The sequence below is a fragment of the Nicotiana attenuata genome, chromosome 2 (genome assembly GCF_001879085.1).
Source record: "Nicotiana attenuata strain UT chromosome 2, NIATTr2, whole genome shotgun sequence".
In the NCBI taxonomy this organism is placed as follows: Eukaryota; Viridiplantae; Streptophyta; class Magnoliopsida; order Solanales; family Solanaceae; genus Nicotiana; species Nicotiana attenuata.
The window spans coordinates 3660097-3669733 of record NC_031990.1 but is presented as its reverse complement, the minus strand read 5'-3'; positions in this window follow the sequence as shown (position 1 = coordinate 3669733).

The following is a 9637-nucleotide window of genomic DNA, read 5'->3' as shown; positions in this document are numbered from 1 at the left end:
AAGATGTACTTCAAAGGATCCATCCTTGATATGAGATATATAGTATAGGCACAGAAGTAATGCCTTAGCTTCTGGGCCACCCAAGTCAAAGCACAGCAGGTGCGCTCTAACAGAGAATACCGGGCTTCGTAGGGAGTGAACTTCTTGCTGAGATAGTAAATGGCCCGTTCCTTTCTCCCTGTTTCATCGTGCTGCCCCAAAACGCAACCGAAGGCACCATCTAGTACTGCGATGTAGAGTAGTAGGGGTCTACCTGGCTCGGGCGGGACCAAGACTGGTGGTGTTGACAGGTATTCCTTGATTCTGTCAAAAGCTTTTTGGCAGTCATCAGTCCATTTTGTAGCGGCGTCCTTCTTCAACATCTTAAAGATTGGCTCACAGATAATCGTAGACTGTGCTATGAACCGGCTGATATAGTTGAGTATTCCTAAGAAACTCATCACATTTTTTTTGTTCTTTGGCGGTGGAAGTTCCTGAATGGCCTTGACCTTGGATGGATCCAATTCTATTCCTCGGCGGCTCGCAATAAACCCAAGCAACTTTCCGGTGGGGACCCCAAACGCACACTTCGCGGGATTCAATTTCAGATTGTACCTTCGCAATCTTTTGAAGAACTTCCTCAAATCTTCCATATGATCAATGGACTTCTTGGACTTGATGATGACATCATCCACATATACCTCAATTTCTTTTTGTATCATATCGTGAAAAATGGTAGTCATGGCCCTCAAATAGGTGGCCCCTGCATTCTTCAGGCCGAACGACATCATTTTGTAACAATACATTCCCCACGGCGCAATGAAAGCCGTTTTCTCAGCATCTTCCTCATCCATCCAGATCTGATGATAACCATCAAAACAATCCACAAATGACTGCAACTCATACTTGGCGCAATTGTCGATCAGGATGTGTATATTTGGTAAGGGGAAGTCGTCTTTCGGACTGGCCCGGTTGAGATCCCGATAGTCGACACAGACTCTTACCTTCCCGTCCTTCTTTGGTACTGGTACAATGTTGGCTAACCATGTCGGACATTTTACTACCCTGAGAACCTTAGCTTTGACTTGCTTAGTGACTTCTTCCTTGATTTTCAAACTCATGTCTAGCTTGATCTTCCCGAGCTTCTACTTTACCGGCGGGCATGTCGGATCAGTTGGTAGTTTATGGGCCACGATAGACTGTACTTAGACCAGTCATGTCGTCATATGACCAGGCGAATATGTCCTCATATTCCCTTAGAAATTCTGTGTATTCTTTCTTTTCTGATGGCGACAAATGAACGCTGATTCGTGTTTCCTTGACATTCTCTGCATCTCCTAGATTAACGATTTCTGTCTCGTCCAGGTTGGACATAGGTCTGTTTTAAAAGTTCTCAACTTCTTTGACAATCTCCTCTGGTATGTCATCTTCCTCTTAATCAATGTATGTTTGTTGCGTTGTCTCATTGCATGTCACAGTCATTGGTTCATCAAGATAAGTAATAGTAATGCTGTATAAGTGAAGTAATGAGAGAAAATAATAATGAGTATTGATTTATTAGAAAAATCGAAATGCTTTGATAAACTCCATAACTGTTTTGAACATTGAAGATCTTATTGTGGAAATCAAAAATGCGAAAAGAAAATATTATCTAGTAAAAAGTAAAAACAGTGCATAATGCTTGTTTAGCCTTGCTATCCCGAGGCTCGCCGGGCTCTGGTGGTTCTGATGGTCCAATTGTTGAGGTATGCTCCTCTACTCACAGCTTGTATGGAAGGACCTTCCTCCCCCTCCTCCTCGAAAGCAACACAGCAATCCATGTCATTGTCTTCTAAGAACAAGTTCTTCACCGCAGCAAGTGCCTCTTCTTCGTCTGTCCCATAAACAATGTCAGCCTGTTGGAAAGTCTGCTCCAAAGGCGGTATTGGCTGTTCCAGTGGGTAGTAAGGACCGCGCCATGGTGGCGACCAGTTGTTAAATTCCTCCCAAGTGTACTCGTACCCCAGACCGAAAGTAGTGCAGTGCTTCTTGAGCTTTATGGGTTTAGCAATCCCCTGGAGGTTCTTGCCAAGCCCCTTGCTAGGTTCATACCCACTCCAATTCAATATGCTCTCGATCTTGCTGTCCCACCATTTATCTTTGTCAACAGCATTGACTCGCTCGATGTGGTGGTAGGTCTCCCCACCTAACTTTCTTCTTCCCCCTATTGCCGGAATGGTCTGACGACTATATATAGGATTGCTCCCATCACCGTGAATGATTACTTCCTGGTGATTCCATTCAAATTTCACGGCATGATGCAGTGTCGAAGCCACAGCTCCCGCAGAATGAATCCAAGGGCGTCCTAACAGCAGGTTATAGGATGATGGCACATCTATTACTTGAAAGTCAACCTCGAACCAAGTTGGTCCCATTTGAAGACACAGGCTAATTTCACCAATGGTGGACCTCTAGGATCTGTCAAAAGCTTTCACGTTGATCGCTCCTTCTTTTATCTCGTGCAGCCCTTTACCCAGCTTCTTGAGTGTTATCAATGGGCATATATTAAGGCTAGAACCCCCATCAATCTGGATCCTAGTGATGAAGTAGTCTTCACATTGCACAGTGATATGCAATGCTTTATTATGACCTAACCCTTCAGGCTGCAGCTCGTCCTCATAGAAAGTGATTTTGTGGCTTTCTAACACTTGTCCTACCATATTGGCCATTTCTCTGCCAGTGATGTTACTCGGCACGTATGCCTCACTCAACACCTTTAATAGATCATTTTTGTGTGTCTTGGAGTTCTGCAACAAAGAGAGGATAGATATCTGCGCTGGTGTTTTGTTTAGCTGGTCAATGACTGAATACACCTTGGCATGTATCTTCCTCCAAAGGTCATCTGGGCCTGTTTCAATGATGAATGGCCGATTGGAAGCTTGCTTACTTGACTCAGCTAAGTGCTCCGGGGTATAGACTCTTCCAATCCTTGTCATACCTTGTGCTGCAATAGTCTCTTCGAACCTGACTTTGTCTTTCCTCCTAGCCTCGGCCGTATAATCCCAAGGGATAGCTTTTGTATGGAATGACGGCATGGTGGTCATCGCTACTGGAATTGGTGCAGTTACCTTTACTTCAAATGGGACATGTTCCTTGGGTGGTAAAATTGTAACCTCAAACGATGTCGGTGATGGTGCTGCCTCAAACTCGAGCGGGATAGACACGTCTACTTCAGTGACCTCGGATGGTTGAATCTGGACCATGATGGGGTTAAGAGTAACTGCTGGATTCTTTGGATCATTGCCTTCTGCGATCAACCTAATGGATCCCTCGGGATCCCAATCATCCTCTATTTCAATCATGTGAACACCCCCGCCCTTGTGATCTGGTAAGGGGTTGTTGCGAACATTTGGAGTGGCTTCCTTTGCTACAATGACCTTGTTATCAATTAAGGATTGTATCTTGTCTTTTAGGGAGCGGCATTCGTCGATGGTGTGTCCCTTCATGCCGGAATGGTATGCACAAGATTTGTTTGGGTTGACCTACTGAGAAGGGTTCTCAAGGGTTGAAGCAAGGATGGGGGTGACATAACCGGCGGTTTGGAGTCTCTCATATAGCTGATCAATGGGTTCGGCAATGGCTGTGTATTATTTTGGGGGCCTCCGATCAAAGTTAGGTTGGGGCCTAGGAATGTTTTGGCGTGTGGGGGGTGATTGGTAATGAGATGGTTGGGCTTGGTAGGCTTGGTATACATGTGCGGGTTGGGAATATCTGGGCGAGGTAGGCTGATATATGGGAGGTGGAGGTGACTGATAAGTCGGTGCTGGGGGTTGGTAGGAAGGTGCTTGGTAGTTTGGAGCTGACTGATATGTGAGTGGAGGCATAGGGTAGGTTTGGTATTTGAGGGGAGACTTGGTCTTTTGTGCAACCATTACGGCCCCCACGTCTCTCTTCTTAGGCACACCACCAGACTGTAAGGCCTTATTTGTGGCTTGCAAGGCCTCGAAGTTTGTAACCATGCCGCTTCTGATACCTTCTTCAATGCGTTCTCCCAGCTTGATGATGTCGGAAAACTTGTGATTTTCAATCAACATTAGCCGTTCATAATACTGCGGGTCCTGGGCCCGGACAAAGAATTCGTTCATCTGTTCCTCTTCTAAGGCAGGTCTAACCTTAGCAGCTTCTGACCTCCAGCGAGTAGCATACTTGCGAAATGTTTCTGTAGGCTTCTTCTTCAGATTCTGAATGTAGAATACATCCGGCGCATTTTCCGTGTTGAATCTGAACCTGTCCATGAAATCAGAGGCCATTCCTACCCAATTTGACCACTTCTTAGGATCCTGGCTGATGTACCAGGATAGTGCATCTCCCTTTAGACTCCTCATGAATAGTTTCATGCGGATCCTTTCGTCCTTTCCTACTCCGACCAGCTTGTCGCAGTATGTTCTTAGATGGACCCTCGGATCACCTGTACCGTCAAACATCTCGAACTTGGGAGGTTTGTACCCCTCTGGCAGTTCAACATCTGGTTGTATGCAGAGATCTTCGTAGTTCAACCCTTCAAAACCTTTACTTCCCTCGACGCCTTGGATTCGGCTAGTCAATTTCTTAAGCTCTTCAGCCAAATTCCTGATGAGTGAATCCTTCTCCTCAGACTCAGGGGTGCAAGATACAGGTTGGGTGGAGTGTGGCATAGTCTCCACGTAGATGGGGGTATTATGGTGGGTGTGGAAGTGGTCATTTGTGGAGTTCAGGGGTTCTGGGATGAGCAGTGGGGTATTGTTTGAGGTATGGCAGGTGTTGCAGTAATGGTGAGGAGCGGGATGGTTCTGTTGCTTTGGGATATTTTGTGGGGGTGTAGGGTTCTGAGCATTTGGGAAATTGATATCTGGGATACTAAGGGAAAACAACAAACTTACCAGATTCCGAACCTGATTAAGTTCTTCCTGGAACTTCAACAGTTTTTTCTCGAGTTGGGATGCATTTTCCTTAGGAACCTGAGTACCGTGACCATTAGTGACCTCTACCCGTTCAGTTGAGTTCTCCTTTCTGGCGTTGTTCAAATCTTCCATCTTTCCTTTGTTCTTGTTTTTGACAGGACTAAGAGGAGGAGTGGGTAGAGGGCCCTTGGATCTTGTGGAATAGGATGATGTTGCCAGAGTGCTCGAACTAACCTTTGGGGAGGGGAATAACAAACAAAAATACAAAAAGGTAACCAAGTTAGTCGGGATCATAAAAAATATTGCAATATTTAAACACATAGTGCGGAAATATAAAGCGTGTCCTAATTTGGGAGCCCCGTTGTGCCCGAGGTAGGCCTAGCGACAAGTTGATTTGGAGAACTTAGGATGCTAAATGCCTCATTTCGTTGATAAAATAGACGAATCCCGAACTGACACTTAAATAAATAAGAAACAAAAATCACTAATGGATATTGGCCTTATTACATAAAGTAAAAGAAAGAAGAAAAGACTCATATCTATTTGGTCCCAGAGGGACCTTCACCAGATTCGGCATCCCTGGCTCTATCGAACAGCTTTCCCAACTCGCGATGTCCCAGCAATAGGTAGGCCCTGGCTAGGTGTCTGCCTTTATTTCCTTCAGCATTTTGACAATCCTCGACCCTCTTGAGAAACTTCTTCTCCAACTCCACTATTCCTCGCTCCAAGTATCCCAATCGCTTGTTGGCAGTGACAACCATGTCCTTCTATTCCTCAGTTAACTTCTGATTGGCTTCTTGTATCTCACGGTGCTCGCTTTCACACTCCCAGATCCACTTGCACAGTTGGTTGTATTTGACCTGTGCCTCGGCTTTTTCATCTATGATCCTGTGTCCTCGAACAAACCTAGGTTGGCCCAGACCATCATGATTATCCTCCAACCAGCCTGAATAGTAGGGAGTACAACCAGCGTGGTATCTATCTGGCTCGATGGTATCCCTCCCCATGACGATCTTGCAGTGCCACATATGCTGAGCTTGGCACTTGTAAAGACTATCATCATCCTAGAAGTCAGCCCGCATGATAACCCGTTGAGGGACATAAGGGTATGTTCCTCTCAGGCCGATCAATATCAGGAAAGCTGCATCTCTGGAACGGGTGATGAACTCCTCGGTCGGAAACCATTCGAACATCCATTGTACCTGGTCCTCAATTAGATTTTCGAAAAGCTCGACCCATTCTCTAGCATTCTCTGGTTGGGCGAACATATTGGGCATGTAATTCATTCTCTTTGGATGATGGAAAGCGATATGATCATCCCAGTCCCTTCGCCGAATCTCATGTCGGTATTCACCTTTTTGGAGATGCTCTATGAGCCAAAGTTGAAGTAGCAAATTGCAGCCTTCGAAGTGTTTGGCTCCCTGTTGACACTTCTCTAGGGCTCGGTATATTTCCGCAATGATCATGGGCACAATGCTGAATGGTTGCCCGCCAATTCCTTCCGTTAAGGTCTTAGTTAGCATAGCCAGTCTGGTGTGGATCCTTGTGATCAACCCCAGGAAACGAAACATGAATACAAAGACCCTTCCATGAATGTGCCCTAATGATGTGATGGCAAACTCGTCAGGATAGATACGGTAGGTTTTACTGTGACCGTACCTCTCATACAAATAGTCAACGGGGATATAGGATTCTTTCAGACATGTTAGTTCTGGATTGTTCTTCAGACCCATCATTTTGAGGAAGCCCCTGCCTTTGCGGTTCTCAGGCATCAACAAACCCGGAGTTTCCCAAACTATACCGGCCAATCCTCCTATCTCCTCTAGCAAGGGTGTCATTTCAATGTCTTCGAAGCGGAATACAGCCCTCTCACAATCCCAGAACAAAGTAACAGCTTCTATGATCTTGTTGTTGGGTTAGATTTCCAGGAGAGAAGGTAGGTTTCCCAAATATTTTCAGACAAGAGTTTGATCACTAAAGTGAAGATCTTTCCACCAGCTTAGCAGTTTTGGGTGGATGTTGGTGACCATGCCGAATCTGGGGACTTCGTGCCTCATAATTCTGCAACATAAATAAGGTTAGGCCCTTACCCCCACCAGACTCGACTATTTAATATCAACAATTGGCAGAAAGCATTTAGTTCTCCAAATAAATGCACAGAACGTGGCGATGTCCATTTGGGTTTAGGGAAACCTAGTGGACTTTGGACAAGGCTATCTTAAAGAGTCATTATGCGGACAACATAACTGACTCGGCTAGGTTTGACCATGATGCATGCATAGTTCAAACAGAGTAAGGTTTCTATGGGGTTTTAGACTGGTACCTTTGAGCGGACAACTCAAGGGGGAAAGGCACGGAACCGTTGACTACACCATTGATCGACTGGTTTTACCGCAAATATGCCTTTTTCGGATTTAGGGGTAATAATATAGGAAGAGCGCAACCACTCATTATAAGTGTTGCTATGGTATTTGTTTAGCACGAGTGGAAGGTAATGTTGAGCATGATTATGCAATAATTAAAAGCATGTTGTCACATATTTGTACGTTAAGAAAGCAGTAAATGCAGCAGTTTCATAATTAAAGCAGTAATAAAAGGAGGAAACAAAAGACAAGTCAGTTTTGCAATTGAAAATGGAATTGAATGCTTAAAGGAATTAAACAAGTAATTGCACATAAAGGAGCATAAATTCACAATGATAGTCTGAAATGGTAAAAGCCTAAAAATCCCCAACAGAGTCGTCATGCTGTCGAGCCCCCTTTTTCTCGCGGAATCAGGTTTATGACATTTGGGTATAGGACAACTCGTTCCTTTTGGGAACTAGGTTTTGCATTTTTGAAGAGTCGCCACCTAATGATTTGAGGTGCATTAGGACAACAATGGGGTTCAATTCTAAGTTCCATTTGAATAACGAGAGATAGGGTAAGGGCTTGAAGTTATCCCAAGGGGAAGGTGTTAGGCACCCCTCAGGATCCACTAGTGTGGTTCTCGGCCAGACAGTTATTGTGAATTTAGCAAATAGACAAGTATGGGCTCAAATATTAGGGGATTTAAATTTAAACACATAAAAGAAAGAACAATTAAAGAAGAGTTTTAAAAGGAGTTTGCAAATAAAGGAAAGAGGGGTCCTAGGTTAGTATTTAATATGGATCACGTCAATGCAATACCCGGTAATCACTCCTCAAAAGAGGGGTTACACGTGGCATTAGAGTACCGGTCATCATATTCATATCTACCCTTCCCACCCCGTTAAGGTATTAAAGCGCAGATTGGTCTCGATCACTATTGCATGCCATTACCCGTCCCATTCCTATCAGTCCCGGAGGCATTTAGGACTACTATTCCTAAAGGGAAGGGACATTAGGTTGATTGGTTTCAAAGGATAAAAATTTAAGGCGACATATAAAATACATGCTGCATGTTGGGGAAAACATATAAACAGATAAAGGCTCATATACACCTCCTTGAACAAAAGCACATAACTAGCATGACTTGCACATACTTTTTAGGTCTGATTAAAAAATACTAAAGACGAGGGGAGCATGATTATTGAAGCAGATTTGTTTATTACATAACTCGGATAAGAAGTTTGAATCATGCCTGCATGCTGGTTGTAGCAATTAAAAAAAGTGGATTCAATTTTACAGTTATTACTCTAAGGCTTGCCTAAGTATTTAGACGGGGTCCTATAGGCATGATATCTACTTAATTTAGAAGGTGATGAAACCGTGATAACTCAAAACGAATTGTTTGAAATCCTATAGGCATGCTTGCTAAACCTCGTTAAAATAAGGGAATTAGATTATATAAAAAAAAGGTTCAGAATGGACGAATTGCAGATGACAGTATCCACTATCGCTGATTTTTACTCCTATGAACATGATATCTAGGATTACTGATTTTAGACCCTTGTAGACATAATTGCTGATCTTAAACCTTTGTATACATAGTATCTAAATAAATAATGTCAAACCCTATAGGCATAATATCTAGTAGACAATGGAAATAGGCAGGTTCTTTACTTGGGAATTCCTACAAGCATGATTTCTATACTTTATACGGATTTTAACATGCTACTGGGTTATAACCAATTGGGCCCTAAAAACATGATATCTAAACAGTGACAAACGTGCAGAATTTTAGATAATTCCTATAAGCAGGTTATCTAGATGTGAAGCTGAACAAGCAGGATTTAAAGTAAGTCCGATAGACATGATTTCTAAATGTGATGTGAATATGCAGAATTAAAAGCAGTCCTATAGGCATGTTTTCTACCCCTGAGCATGCATAATTACCCAACCCTTTTTTCACTAGCCAGCCCCAAATGTTCATTACAAATTATTACAAACCAGGAATACTGAATTACATTAGAAAAGTACAAAGAAAAGTTACAACCAAAGGAAGCCTGATTCTTGACTTCCTCTCCGAGTTATGGAATAAACCACCTCAAAATGCCATTGATCCAAAGCCTTTCTCAGACTTGAGTGTGTCAGAGTTCCCTAAGGGCCTCAATAGGACCCCAGGCAGTGCTCACACCCAAGTTACATAACCAGAATAGAGATGAGTGCAGTGTGAAAATGCCAGCCCTCATGTGTCCAAGTTCAGAGGGAGCTCATGGGTCCCAAGGCAAGGCTCACATGAGGCGGGGCAGAACGTAAGTCTAAGAAGAGAGTGAAAGTGTAGAAACAGAGTTTTAAGAGCTAAGGGAATAAAGGAGAGGGAAAGGGTGATGGGAGACA